Raw genomic sequence first — 15,575 nt, 5'->3', positions numbered from 1 at the left:
TTCTGGTGGCTGCTTTTTTAAATTGTTCTGTCATCTGGGAGGATGTGCACAGGCATTTCACAAATAGCAACATGTATAAATCCTCCAAAGTGATTATTAGGCAGTGCATATTCATGTGACTGCCCTAAAGCTTTTAATACAGGGAGGTTGGACTAAATGACCTTTAAAAGGCCCCTTCTTACTCACAATGCTCTATGATTCTAGAGTGTTAGGTGCACATATTTGTAATGTTTGAATAGTAGAAAATATATTAATAGTCTGGTATTTTATATAGTATATTTTATATACTATGGGTGTGTTTTTTCTATTTTCCATAGATATGTGAGTAAACATACTGCAGGGGTGTTCCCCTGGAAAGAGCAAATATAAAGAAATTCCCCTTTCATTTATGTAGATAAATGAGTGTTTTCACATTAGTGGGTGGAAGGGAAAAGGCTAGAAATACTTTTTGCCCGTAAATTATATCGCAGTTAGCACAGCCACTTTTGTGTGTGATCCCTTTATTTTTGTGTGTGCAAACTCTGAGGTGAGATGACCCAGATCTGATGGCAGTCTTGTATCGGTGTAAAGCAGATGGACAGCGGCAGCTCCCCAGGCAGCCACAGTGCTCTTGTCGGTGGAAGTCAGCCTGAGATCAGAATCTGAAACATTTACATACTCTAGATAAGAAGGTGAAACTTAATATTTCATGTTGCTAGTTTTGAAGGAACTGTGTCAGCTGGGTTTCTGTTTGTTCAGTTTTCTTCTGTCTCTTTTTCTTGTGCTGTGAAGTACAAGGAAAAACTAAGCCAAGACATTATTGTACAATAAAAGGCTATCTGGTACCTAAGAATGGGAAAGGAAACTTACTCTGCACGGTCCTTCTGTTGCTAGTGGGACATACAGGTGGGTCTCTGCAATAAATTACTGCAGAGTACCTCAGGTACTCTCTGAGCAAGAAAAAATTCTGAACTGAACTTGCAACAGTGGTTTTTATTGTGGAGGGTTTTCCTCTGTGTTTGTGATAGACAATAAGTAAACTCATGTGATGAGACGTTGTCCTCTTTGCCCTTTTCAGCATCCTGGTTTATTGCAACAGAGCACTTGCATAAACTTGTACCACATAGGCATTTTTTTCAGATGTTGCTGAATAAAAATAGCTTCAAATTGCCAAGAAGTGGCTGCTGGGTTATGAGAATGAATTTCATAAATATTTTTATCTAAATTAAAGCAAAATCAAGAGAAAAGCTGACAAGATCTTTGTTAAAACAAACAAAACCACACAAAAAACTTGTTAGGCTATTTAAAAAAAAAAAGTCTTTGCTTGGCTGTGGCAGGTATCGTCAATCTGAAGTCCATAAGTACTAGATTTTCTTTCCAAGCAGAGGGTGCATTCTGAACATGGACAAGGAATCGGACAAATCAATTAACCAGAATAAATAATAAAATGTTGCTTGGAGGCATAAGGCAAGTCTTCAGTGCAACAGTACTTTAGTTATGCAGACTTTTAAAGGAAGGAAGCTGATACGAAAGTTCTGCAGCTGATTGAGTTAGACACCAGATGACAATTCTTTTATGGTTGCAAGCAAATAACTGCAACTCTAGGCTTCTATTTGCCGTACATGAAGACAATGACATAGTGTTTCTTACTTTCAAGAGAGAAGTGAACATTGTTTCTCGAAAATGTCTTGTGTGTCATTTATTCCTATTGTATGGGGGTTTTTTGGGTGGTGGGTGGGGGGTTAAGATAGGTCATTTATAAGCATCTTTTTGGAATTCTTGCATTTTACATTTGAGCAACTTTATTCTGTCATTTAGTTTAATGGAAAGTTTGCATAGAAAATTTTAGTTATTTTATAGAGAAACTGAAAAATTTTTTTTGTCATATAGGTTATTTCTACATTTAACTGCTGGCACTCCATTACTGTGGATCTTATTAATGTCATGCTACATGAATTTTTCAAATATCTATAAACTATATATTTTTTTATTGAAAATGGTTAGGATTTGGTTTTGTATTGATGGACTGTATGAAATCTTCCAAAAGTGGGAATACTTGTTTGTAAAATATTACTGAACAAACAATTGTAATCTCCCTGTCTTTCTAAATATATCCTCCACTTTTACCAGAGTTAACAAAAACATTATGCTAAAAGAATTTGAGCTAGTTGAGACCACCTCCCATTTCTAGGTTTGTGTTTATTTTGGTCATATTGAATTTGAAGCAGAAACTCTCTCAGGGAAGGAATGCAGTCCAGGAGCCTGGATCCAGATGTTATGATTTCCTTCCATACCAACCTAGGCCTCTGAGACAGAGATCCCCCTCTCCAAAAACAAGACTTGGACAAAGTGCAAACGCCTCATTTCCTGAAATCTCATTGTTTAGGCCAACAAACAGGCAGGTCAACATGCAGGTTGCAGAACTGAAACTGAGCACCACCTCAGTTTCCCTGGATCAATGAAGTGTAATTTGAGGCTTGTGGTTGCCTGTCTAGCTTGGAGAACCAGCACAGAGAACAAAAGCTCAACACTGTGGCCTTCAGATATTTGAGCAGTGAAATAGTGTTGCTGCTCTTCCCTTCTGCTGGCTTTTGGCTCAGGGCTGTTCTCTTTATGTAGGCTAGGTATAAATTTTTTGTGATGGTTATGCCAGAAAATTCTCCTAGAGCAGAGGCAGCTTACGCTGGCCCTAGGTAGTTTAGTTGAAGAAAAAAAAAACAAAACAAAACAACAACAAAACAAAACCCCAAACCAGGAAACAAAAACTTATTTGTGTTGCAGATGTTCACATAGGCTGTTTCTTACAACAAAACTTCTTGGTCTGACTCTGTCAGTCTCTCTGTATAATCAAGTCAGCAAAGAGCCCTTAGTGAACAATAAATGAAAAACTTGGCACAAGTCTGGCACTAGATGCAGATTAAAGAACAGCAGATATAACTGGCTGTGATGCATATGGCATTTTCAGCAAGTTGTATGAAAGGTTGGAGCCCATAGTTTCTGCCCTCAGTGGGAGATGGTGCACACAAATGTGGGCTATCTTGGCTGGAATGTTTTTGCGGTGTGGCTGCTGGTTTTTAGACAGGGAGCCTTTTTTGGTCAGTAGAAACTCAGGCTCACAGTATTTTGTTTAGCTACAGTTCTGGGTGTTAATTTATAATTAGGCTTCACTGGTATGTAATCAGATCCATACTTTTAGGGAGTATGGGGTTTTTTTGCATGTTTTTACTGAAGAGCTCATTAGAAGTTGATGGGAGCTGAGTGCATCTCATCCCAGTCATGCACCTTTTCCTAAAGCACCTAATTCAATTGACTGGGGTGTTTAGTGACAAGAAATACTGTGTCAGCAGGGCCTTAATTATTTAATCTATCTAACCACAGCATGAGTGTTATGAGTAATGCATGGTGGTAGATAAAACTCTTATATCTTCTTGTCTGAGAAGGAGCACTAGGAAAGGAAAAAGGTAGTTTTTATTAGTAAGTATATGCAATATTGTACAATTGCTGCTTGACATTTGCCACGTAAAATATATGCCACACCATGAAAATAGTTAGAAATTTATCTGCCAATTTGCTCAAGTGTGACTAAATTCTAATACTAATGTTAAATGTACAATATCATATGTAATTCATATATTTTTCTGCTCTGTTGTAGATTGTATCATCTTACTTAAACTGTGAGACAAGAATACTTCTTGAAAACTAAGAGTTCTCCAGGTAAGAACTGAGTTAAATAATTTCCTTTTTATAAAGACCGTTGCTGTTAATAAGCACCGCCATAAAGTAAACACAGAAGTGTTCACTCTTCATGAACTACACTTTGAAAAGCTGGAGACAAAATCATTTGAGATGCTTACAGTGATACAAGCAGGATATTTGAGAAAGACAGGTGTCTTTCTCAAGTTTGAATCATGTTAGTATTTTGAATGCTTAGTACCTAGGATGTCTGTTAGGAAGGGATTTGAAAAGAATTGTCTTCTGACAGAAAAATGGGAGCCAGTTGAGAAAGTGGCTGGAGGTAATGGGCACACAGACACCAGGTGTTGGCCGTATGACTCTGGTGCAGGGTGCTTGTCATTGTCTATCTCATATTTTCAGATACCCACTGGGAGACCCAAATTTCGTGTGCAGGAAATGTCCTTAGCTCCCTTGGGGTTATTGCTAAATAATAGCATGCCCAGCAAGTTAAGTTGTCATTCTTTGACTGATGTCTCCCCTGGGGTAAAAAAGAGGTAGATCTGCAGAGCAAAAAGTCATCAGCTCTTTGTTTAAACAATCTGCTAAAACTCCTGCCTAGTGCTTAAGAAACCAGGATTTGAGTGTTTTCAGGAGGATTGTTGAAAGATTAAATAATTACTCAGTTCATAATGGGAAAACTCCCACTTTGCTGGAGATGGTGTTGTAAAGCCTTGTAGTCAGAGCTGATGTAAAAACAAAATGTGAGCAGTTTTACCTTATCACATAATGGGGGAAGCTGTGTGTTTTTTACTTCTAATGCAGACTGAGACAATGCAGATGAGCAGTTCACTCGACCCCTGAAAAAGGATGGAGAAACACAGAAATTTGATAGATGCTTACAAAACCTATGATATTCTTTAAATTATGAACTATTAATCCACTTTTCCAGGCCACTGAAAACTTTGTGAGCTATTTAATCTACAGAGCCCTTGCCATCCTTTCAGTTTCTTCCTTTTTGTATAAAACTATTTCATCTTAGAGCTTTTAAACACAATAGAGGAAGTTGCTGAAGTTGGAGAATTAAACAGTTTTCCATACACAGATAGCGCTTCCTGACTGCACCATATTCTCTTACCTTGCCTCAGCATCATAAAGAGCCTGAAGTTGAGAAATTGTTTTGAAGTTCCTTTGGGTTTACATTCTTGGAACTCTTCCTAGAGCAATTTCACGACTTAATTTGCATTTGGTGTTAGAAAATTTATAGGACTCTGGTGTTTTGTTACTTATACCTAGATTTTGAAAGGAAAAAGAATGAATGCCTGTTAAGTTTAAAATACAGTTGTAGCCTTTTCTTATAAAAGTGGATGTGCTAACCTTGAAATGCCAGTAAGTTGCATGGATGTATTAAAAAAATAAAAAGCTATGTTATATTCCAAACATTAAATACAAAATAAATGAACTAAGTATAATCTTTTATATGTTAGTCTTTATTTATATAGGAACATAGTATATAAGGATTCTTAAGACTGTAAAATGCTATTAATTTTCTGTGTTCTGTCCCAAATATTTGTTCCCATTCTTGCAGAATATTAATATTTTTATTATTAGATGTTTAAGCATGTTTTAAGCTAAGTTTTGAAATATTTCCTTTAACAAAGAACTTTTTTTTAATGTTGTTTTTTGAGACATTTTAAGGTTAGTAATATATTTACCATATTTAATTGCACGATAGCAAATGCTATTCCTGCTTCTACAGTATCCTAGTTAGTTGCTTATCTGCCTGAATCTGAAAATGAGTACAAAGATAACAATAGAACCAATGTAATTTTGTGGATGGCTTTTGGTTGTACATCTGCATAAATGTACATGGCTTTATTGCTTCACACTAAAGACCTTTCAAAGGGTTTGGATTACTCTGTGCTTAAAATGCCACCCTGGAGCAAGGCAGTACTTTGGACAGATGATATGAAGTTCCTAGTCAGTTTGATCATTTTTGGGGAAAAAAAATGTCTTAGTAAATTAAACACAGAAAAACCCCATAAGTAGGTCCATGCCTTCTCCATGTAATTCCTGTACTAGTCCTTGTTTTTGGAATTATACTTGTGTAATACAAAATATTTGAGCTGGCATACACTGCATTATAGGCAACTAACTGTAAAATGCTACAGAAGATTGTCCATTCTTTTAGCAGTAATTTTTAAATACCTGACAAATTCAAAATGAGATTTGAAATTTTAGTGACTATGTAAATTCTGAATATCCTTCCTTATGTCATGATTGAAGTAATTCCAGTGGGTTGTACTGGTTGTTTCTACCACCGCTTTACCAGTATAAGAAATTGTAATTCAAAGGCTGTATAGAAATATTTTATTGGTATACCTGCACTACCATTTATTACTGGAAAAAAATCAATAATAAATGATAGAAAAAAGCAATAATAACTCTGGTGCTTCATGCATTGCATAACTGAGAAACCCATTTGAGCTTGGCTTTACTTTGAGAAGGACTTTAACTTTGTTACTTTTTTTCCATGAATAATTCTTCTATGTAAAGAAGAAATAGTAATAATAATAAGCCAGATCATCAAACCTAATAACTTCATCTGAAATAATTTTTGTTAATGCTTCACATGGAAACGATGCACATGAGAAAAAAAGGGCATGGCAATATTCAGAAAATTGTTGCTCTATACCCTGGGGCTTGAAACCAATCAGATTATTGAGCCGACTGTTACTTGGGCCCATAACGAGTTGTCCTAGGGAGCACAACCACCTGAGGACTATTTCTTTTGGGGAGCAGGGACAATGAAGTCAGAGGTAGCTCTCAAGTGGTTTAGTTGTGTAAGCTGTTGTCACAGACAGGGTCATGAAAAAGGCAGTGACAGTCCAGAGGAAATAGGAGGGCAAGGGTGGGATGGGCAGAGGAGAGAAGAGCAGTTCTTTCACTGGCCACCTACTTTCCTCTGATCTCAGCTGTCTCATAAAACTTATCTTTGCAATTTGGTGAGGAATTCTTCTGTCTGATGATCATGGCAGAAAAAAGGGATGAGTGTCTTACTTGTGAGAGGCCTCAAGAAATATTTCCATCCCACTAGCTCCTAAGGAAAATATGCCCCAAGCCTTCCTCCAGCTCAGGTATGTTTTAAGACTTCTGTTCTTCCTCCTTCTAAATCCTTTTGGCAGATTCAATTTACATCATGCTCTGGGGATTTGATTAATTTCCTATTATTGGCCCGAGTCTTGCAAACCCCTGCACTCAAGGCTAGCAAGTGTGCTGTTAAATCTTGGTATTAATGCGTTCTGCTCCTGCACATTCAACCTATGGCATCTTTACTGTCTGGGACCATCCACCCAAACTGTGTTTGTTTGATGAGTAAGCGGCACCATCATGTGAAATCTATCCTATTGCAGAGTAAATAAATTTACTCAGTAAGGAACTTTTAAGTGGTTTATACTATATGCCTTAGGATCATAATTTAAATTGAATTTACTTAAAATGGAAATCTAGATTCAAGCCGACATCATAACATATGACCTCCACTAGCAATGAAAATTGAAAACATGAGACAAGGACATTAATCACTGAATAGTTTATAAATGTTCATCTGAAATGTTAATGCAATTTTATTATATGCAATAACAGCTTAAAGTGAAAATTTATGAGCACTGTGAGGTGCCTAAGATAAGGCATTTGGACTCATTTTATTGTGCCCTGGCTCAAATTTTTCAGTCTTTAGAGAAGTGCACAGAGCCACTTGCGTGCCTAACCTATTGCTTTTAGTGAAAGCATATCCTCCTCCTTGTAGTGGCACTGGAAACATGAGCAGGATAGTGGGGATCAGATTTGGCAGTCAGACTTGTGTGAACTCAAATTTGTTCATACATACCCATTTGCAGGAGGAGCTGTTTAATGGCCTCAGTGTGGAAGTGTCTGTGAAGTGTGGGTCATTGTTTTCTGGGGTTTTAATTCTGCTTAGCACTTTGAATTTTGGGTTGAAGTTCTGATAGTAAGTTTTGATTTTTTTTTAATAGATAGCTGCAGTTGTAATGTTGAGTGTAGCTGAATATGGAGTATAATGAATGCAGTAGAGCTTATTTGTGCAAAACTGACCAGGCAAAACTGACCATCACACAGATCTCTCCAGATGACCTGATGGAATTACCACTTTAAACCAATTTGTAGTTTCATTAATATTTTGAGTCTTGACATATTTTCATTGATTTTAGGTTTTTGTACATGGTATTTTTAATTAGCAGGTACAAAATCCATTTGATTGTTTGAAAAGGAAGATATTTAAGAATGTCTTTTTAACTTGGTTTTATAATGCTTCATCTGTAATGTATGCCCTTGACTTGTGAACTCATCAGTGTAACTCAGAATCTTCAAAATTTGATGTCATATATAGTTGACTTGGTGGAGTCTGGAAAAACACAAGCTAAGTTGGATTATTAGTTTCCAAACTATTCACTGCTGCTCTTTTGCAGCTCTTTGTTCCTATGTAGCTTGAGCCAGTGATTTAAAAATAGATTTAAATGCTTTTATAGGTGAAAGTAAGCTTAACTGACAGCGAGCTGTTTGTAGCTTTTGTATTTTGCTTTACTGGGTAGTTCTAGTAGTAAACTGAATTTATTGAAGTAAATCTATGAAATTACCTTAATTGCCTGATCTCAACAATATTTTTAAGGAACTCCACTATTTGTGTGTTTTTATTTTAATGTAAGGTACGTAGTGCAGCTTGTATATGCATATTGTTTGGAGGCTTTGAATGGCTTGCCTGTCTGATGCATTTTAATAGATTCCAGCCTTTTTCCATGACATCATTATTGTAACAGACTTCCTAGAAAATATGAACAGCTGCTGTGTATTTTTTTCCTGTGTTTGATATTTAAACTGTAGCAGCTATTCTGTGCTTTACAAATGACAGCAATAGGCTTGTCTGATGTAAAACAAAATGAGAAAAAAGTCTAAGGAAGGAGCTGTGATACTGTTAACAGGCCAGTAATGTAACAGGTCTCCATGTATGAATCATTTCATAATGCAATAAGGGATTACTTATGCTGCTGTCATACTGGTCAAAGGTTGGTCCCATTTCCTTCCCCCCTCCTCCTGAACTAAACTGTGCATCATTAAAGATGATGAAAACAGTATTGTGCTCAGCTTCCTGGCCCAGATGGCAATTTGCATGAAAAATTTTACTGTATTTTTTTCTTTTCTTAATATTCTTATATAGAATGTACATAGAGATTTTGAAGTTCTTTCCAGTTCAGGTCAAACAGACTTCCTTGTTTCTCTGCTCATCTTGGCATTTAGGGATGGCTTAGAGGCCACTTAACATGGAGTCTGGAGTATTACATAGAACCAGGAATTCATCAATCTCATTGTTATGTTTAATTTTCTCTCTTGTTCCATTTGTAAATACTATAAATAGCTGAAAGGTGTCAAAGAGGGGTGTGGACCTTTAGATCTTTGTATTCCATACTGTCTGAAATAGCTTGGTTAGAGTTGTAGTTTCTTTTAGACAACTTGTGCAAACCAACCATGACATCTGGTATATTTCATGCCTCAATATCTGCATTTGAAACAACAAAAGCAGCAAGTATAAAGAAAGCCTATCCTTTCCATGGCTCTGAATAGAAACACACAACATTGTGTGGCTGACTTAGAGACCAGACAAGTCTTAGAGCGTAACATGGCCACGAGGCAGCTCATCATCCATTAATGCTGTTATCTCAGTCCTGTGTCTTTTGGAGTGCCTTCTTCCTCCATTTTCAAATAAGTCACCTGTGTATTTTCTGCTGTCTGTGGGGAAAATAAAAAACAACCAGCAACTACTAAGTACTGGTCTTCTTTATGAAGCAGGGGGATGGTCTATGCACCAGGTGTGTGGCTGTGAGCTGATTGAAAAGTGCTTGAAGAAAATCAATACTAACCTTGCAATGAGAAGTCAGATGAGGTATGGCTGCATTGCTCCTGTCTGTGGTGTTCATCAAATGGTGCCTGTTCTGCAGAGCATGTGGAGGAATATTTTCATGAACAAGATAACTAATACCTTTTGGCAATTTTCAGTTACAAGCCCTTCTTCATCTGTTAAGGGCTCCATGAGAGACTGCTTGACCTGTTCTCCATTAGTGTCCTAAACCAGCCTTGAAAGCACACGATACGTAAAATAGTAACACAAATTACAATTAGCCCAGATGTGAGAACACATGAGAATTACCTTCTGCTTCATAACCACAGAAGGTTTGAACCAACACTGAGAATATAATGTGTGATGCCTACAGAAAAAAAATCTGAGGCCGTTCCTTCGAATATTTGATGCGCCATGGTACTGAGCAATTACTGGTTGATATCTGTGGCTTCAGGGCTGTACCACAGCCTGCATGGGAAGACAGCTTCAAACCACACAAGCCCTTTTGAAGGTCAGCTCACACCAGGGTGGCATGGTTAACAAAAATGCGGTTTTATTCCAATGTTAGACAATTTCTGAAGCTAATTTTTTTTTGGTCGTCTCCTTCTTGTTTACATTGAAATGAGTGTGAAAGTCTGCTTTTCAGTGGAACAAAATTTGTGTCTCATTTTCACTTGGTTTTTGCAGGTAGTTATAAAGCCAAGTGGAGAAAACAGCATGTTACATAGAAAGTATTTTGAGATTGTAGCTCTTATCAAACCACTTCTGCTTTGAGGAAAAAGTCTTTCTCATTACCCTAAAATTTCCTCAGTATGGGGAAAGCTGTAGGGACTTAGTCCTACAGATTTCAGCTTACTGTTTTTTTTCTTTTTTGAAGCATGCAGAAATTAATTTCTTCCTTCCCCTTCTCTCAACCCCCATATCGTTTTCAAAATTATAGTCCTCTGCTATTGCATTTCTGGTCAGTCTGGACTATTTTGGGTGTGTAATCAGGCTGTGGATTGTTTTATTATTCATTTCTGTAAATAAACTTTTTTAAAAAATCATTTTTCCATTTCCTACCCCCAAAAGAAGGTTCAAGAGAGTAACTGATATTTGCATAAATATGAATTAATAGGTTTTAAATATGTGTCAGAGATAAATATTTGCCAGATCAGCTTATAAAAATTCTGCTTACAAAATAAATTTATTTTTAGCTGTTGCTTTTATTTTAAAAATGCAAAACATCAACCATCCTGTAGAGATGAAACACTTTGTGGTGAAAAACAATTTTGCAGTCATTGATACATTTGAGCTAAAATATATTAAATGTCAAGTAATTTTATACTAATTACCACATCCATTCCAATTTGTATGGCAAAGCAAAACTGTGGAGAAATTCCACTGAAATTAATGTGGTTAATCTATAGTTACACCACTGAGCCAAACAGTAATATGGATCATTCATTTGTGATTTGAATGCAAACAAATCTGTAATAAAAATTTCTACCATTCTTCAGACATCTCATGGAAAATGTTTTGCATTTTGCTTCATAGATGTTTGAAATAAAACTTGGAATATGTCTTAGTAATAGCATATGTCCACAAAATGTAATTCCCTGGAGAATTATTTAACTGTGACTTTCTTATTGACACCCTTCTTACAGTGAAACTGCTCACCTGTGAGAGAGCAGAGACGGCAGTGAAGAGTAGTTAAATATGGCCCATTTTATAATAAATAAGATTGTATTTTAAGTTGATGGGGAGAACTGATTTTTCTCATTTGCAGTACGAATGCTTTTCAATTAGATTTGTGGTAAACTCAGTGGCAGACTATGGAAGGAAAAGTATGTCTTAATAAACAACATGATCTTTCAGGTATCTGTGTATCTCCTAGCAGCAGTGCCTGCCCATGCAGCAGGTCAGACAGCTGCTTCATCCCTTCCACCAGAAGGACTCAGAACATCCAAGTACGTAAGACACAAAGAACTTCCTTGAGGCCCACTGTGTTTTAAAGGTTTAAATACTGGTTTCTGTATTTTTCTCTCTACTATGTAAATATGCATCCGCATGATAAACCCTTTAGTGTGTAGTTCACATGTGAAAGTGTCGCTTCCCAAAATGATTGGTAATAATAGGACTTAGAATGGTTCTTGGGGTGGGGATTTTTTTGGCCTTCATCACCATCAGCTTTACACTGGCCCATGTTGCCAGTGAGAATATATATAATAAGGTATTGCCTCTAAAAATGGTAGCCTTTTCTTTGTGAAATGAGTTGCTGCCTGTTAGACCAAATGCAGAAGTCTGTACTGCAAACCATCAGTACTAAAGTAATTGTAATAGTATTGATGCCACAGGCACGATATTCAAAGACTGCTGAGGGGGGCAGGGTTTGCACAGAGAGGTAATATCTTTTATTAGATGAACCAATATAGCTGGAAAAAACAGATGCTTCAGACAAACAAATCCTCCTTCAGGAAAGGCTTTCTATGCCCAGAAGCTTGTCTGTTTTTTCCAACTGTATCAGTTGGTCTAATAAAAGATATTGCCTCTCTCTGTAAACTTTGCCTAACTGAAACATGGGCATTTCTGTCAGCCCTTTAACAGAAAAGACTGCAGCAGTGGGCACGGTGCTTTGCTGGATTTCATATGTCATACTTCTACTCCTGCTTTACCTGCCCTGCACTTCTCAGACATGGGGCAGAAAGGGAGGATATGTTCTATTAATAAGATTAATAGACACTGACTGACAAAGCTTGCCAGAGTAGTTGGTTTATGCCTTTCTTTAGCTTTAGCTTAAATGTTTGATGGAAAGGAAATCTTGCTCTCTATGGAGTCTGTTTCTTTCTCCCCACTTGAGAGATGTGGGTCCTGTAGCTCCTGTTAATGCTGATCTTTCCGGTGTGGTCCACCTGTGTATTGGAACAGTTACAGAAGGGAAAATTGTTCCCTGGCCATTGCTCTGCTTTTCTGATGAGTCTGATTTTGTAATGTGCTTAGATCTGTAGTGATAATAGTCACCCAATAGCTGGTCATAAGTCTCGCTTAGATTTCAAAAGGGCTCTAGGGCTCTCCTTGCACAAAATAAAAGACAAAAATATTTGGTGGCTTGCTGGGAAGTGTGTCTAAAAGGGTCGGCTGTAAAGTAAAAACAAAAGGAGCAGTGTTTCCAGCTAGAGCACCAAACATCTTGGAGTCCACTGTGGAAAACGTTTATAGTGTTGTATAGTTTTATTAGCACAGATTGAAGAAAAACAGCTTATTGAATGATTTTGGGGACTAGATTCAGTGGACTGTTGAATAGTGGTCTAAGAAAACCCCTCTCTGCTGTGGGGTGAGAGCAGGGAATTTGTAAAGAGTACTCAGCTTTCTTGTACAATATACAAGGACAAATGCTGCTTTCAGATTTACTGAGGATCCTATATGTGCTAAGGGGAATTGGGTTGTAATGCCAGGAGTCTGTGTGGGTGCCCTTGGGCATGCAGATTATCAGGCTCAAGGTACTCCTAAGTCCTTCCACAGAGACAGTGTGAAAACAGTGGAGCTGTTGCCTTTCCATTCCTCCCAAGATGTCCTCATAGAAAACCTGTTTACTTGGGCTGTTTTGTAGCTGACATTCTCTTAGCTGTGCTCTGCTCAACATCTCCTCAGTGTGCTGGGCAGTAACATGTGCAAAGCAGTCTCTTGTCTCTGCACCGAACCCTGCGTGGTAACTGTAGTGCTTTTACCCGTCTTGGAAAGATTTATCTCTTCTCAAGCAATAAGTATTATTAAAGCACCAAAGTTCAGTAGCAAGACCATCAATTTGTTTAATTGTCTTAGGCCTCTTCACTGCTTTTATCATGCTGTACTAATGCCAGCTGTTGCTGCAGGGTGTAGCTGCAGGGTGAGCCTCGGGCTGCCCTGGAGTCCCAAGACAGTTTAGCTTTTATGCCCTTGCAGCAAGAGAACAAATAGTTCTCTCTGCACATTGCAGAATGAGGTGTGAGTGGGCTGTCGTGTCATCTCAAGGAACTGGACCAGAGAGCGAGGCTGAAGCCAGGGCTTGAAAAATGTAGCCTGTGCCTAAGTGCTGGAGGGAAAAATAGTTGGGTTGGCATTCTTCCTGTTGTGTTCAGAGGCAGTGACTGATGAGGGCTTGGATTTGAACATGAAAAAAAGACATGCCACTGTGTTAAATCTATATATGGACCAAAAATGAGTGAGGAAAGAAAGGTGTGAGGGAGAAGTGTGTTTTGTCAGATGCTGCCTTCAAACCATGCATTGTGTCCCTTATTCTTCTGCCTCCATAAGAAAAGCATATGCCTTGTTTGGTCTCAGTTGGTGTGAGCTGGTCCACTTCCTCTTGCAGATCACTAAGTAACTTCAAAGCCTTTAGCCTCAACACATTTCTCATCTGTCCCTCCAAAACACTGATTTTTCCGAGTTCTTCCCAAGTTTTGTGTGCTGACTTTCTCCCTTCCCACCAGCAAGTACTAGGATTTTTCTGGCTGTGCTGCCACAGGACTGCAATAAATGCCAGGGTGGGATTATTCTTGATATCAGAATTCTGGTAGGATGTGACAAATTGGCCTGAAAAGAGCCTAAACCCTAGGGTTCAGTAGCAAAGAGGAGGAAGACATCCTTCTGCTTTGAATTCAGCAGTGTTTTCTTTGCTGCTTCATCCTTGCAAGCAGCTGTTTTTTGATTCTCTCAATGCATCTTGTGCAGTTCTTATGAGCAGCCGTGAGCTGCTGCAGCTTGGCACGCATCTAGCAGCTGAAGAAGTATCCAAAGAATTGTTTACTTGCTTGCTAAACCTGAGAAGCCAGCTATGATGCTTACTGCCCATTCGTGTTTGGAAGATCATTTTACAGCCAAAAGAAAGCTAAGAAATCTGGAGACACTTTGGCATTTGGCTAGCTGAGTGGGTGGATAGGCTGTTTTCAACCCTTGATTAAAGCACAATATCTTGGTGCACAAGGGTGGAGGAGCAAACCAATGTAATTATATAGTGTGAAGTATTGCTTAGGGGCTGAAATGTTGATATATACAGTGACATGCCAAAATATAAGGTGAAAGTCTGATATAAGCAAATGAATGGCACCTTTGGCCAAGAAAACTCAAGGAGAGAAACAAAAAATATTACCTGAATCAGCAAAGAGATGCTAACACAGGCAGTTATTTGTAAGGTGTGTGTATGTGGGACAAATCAGTGTCATCCAAATCTCTCTTTAAAAAGTAATGAAGCACACAGCCATCACCATGAAAGCTTAATGTGCAAGGTCTGCTGTAAATTACACTGCAGTGTATCACGTACAGGGACTCTGAATGCTGGAACTGGTGCCTCCCTGACATAATTTGAGGTGCGTGTGGTAGAAATTCAAAGATATAAATTCTAATGTATGTGACTTGTAGTGTAGTTTTGTTGACTTTTGCCAAATCTAGGTTAATAGTAATAAACAATATTTAATATTTTTGGTGATTTAACTAGCTTGGAAGCCAATCTTGTTGAATCTGAATAGTTTTGTGATGATAAAATAGCAGCATTGAAAGTTAAGAGACCAGTGAGATTGACATGGAATCTGCTTGGTTCTTAAGTACACATGAGTTTCCATGGAACTACTTTGAAGATTGTGAAGATTGAAATAAAATCCCCAGGATTTGTTCTCTTTGATAAATGAAAAGTAAGCATAACTTATATTATTTTAACTTTTTCCAGGAAGAGTCTTGCAACATTTATCTCTTGCCCTTATCTGCATCCTCTTGACAAATGTTTCCTCTCTAGGTTTTAGCAGTTAGCTTCATTTCTCTACTTTAGCAAAATTCATTTCTTTTTTCTCTTCCATGTAAGTTAGTAGATAGGACTTACATCAAGTTGCTGTAAAATGTGAATTCTTGCACATGTACAGCAATCCTTTTAATATTTGCCTTTTGAAAACTCTTCAATGATTTTTTTCCCCTCACGAAAACTTTTAAAATTTTTCCTCTTATTCTTGAGTATTCTTTGTCATGTACCATCACATCACTTTGTACTATAAACAGAGGAACCTCA

The 15,575-nt window shown here is 37.7% G+C and overlaps 1 protein-coding gene across 6 annotated transcripts in view; it reads left to right on the top strand.

Annotated features, from left to right (window-relative positions):
* The window catches only part of BMPR1B (bone morphogenetic protein receptor type 1B), a 230,949-nt gene that overhangs the window by 82,731 nt on the left and 132,643 nt on the right, over window positions 1–15,575 (top strand). For 5 of the 6 annotated variants that reach the window (XM_068187541.1, XM_068187542.1, XM_068187537.1 and 2 more), the window contains one exon: window positions 3,632–3,693. The exons of the other annotated variant lie outside the window; for it this stretch is intronic. The gene's annotated coding sequence lies outside the window, so the exon portion shown is untranslated. The remainder of the gene's footprint in view (window positions 1–3,631; window positions 3,694–15,575) is intronic. 6 annotated transcript variants of the gene reach the window in all.

Source organism: Anomalospiza imberbis, chromosome 4 (assembly GCF_031753505.1).
Source record: "Anomalospiza imberbis isolate Cuckoo-Finch-1a 21T00152 chromosome 4, ASM3175350v1, whole genome shotgun sequence".
Taxonomy (NCBI): domain Eukaryota; kingdom Metazoa; phylum Chordata; class Aves; order Passeriformes; family Viduidae; genus Anomalospiza; species Anomalospiza imberbis.
Note: the sequence above shows the minus strand (reverse complement) of the source record. Positions and strands in the feature narration are given on the sequence as shown.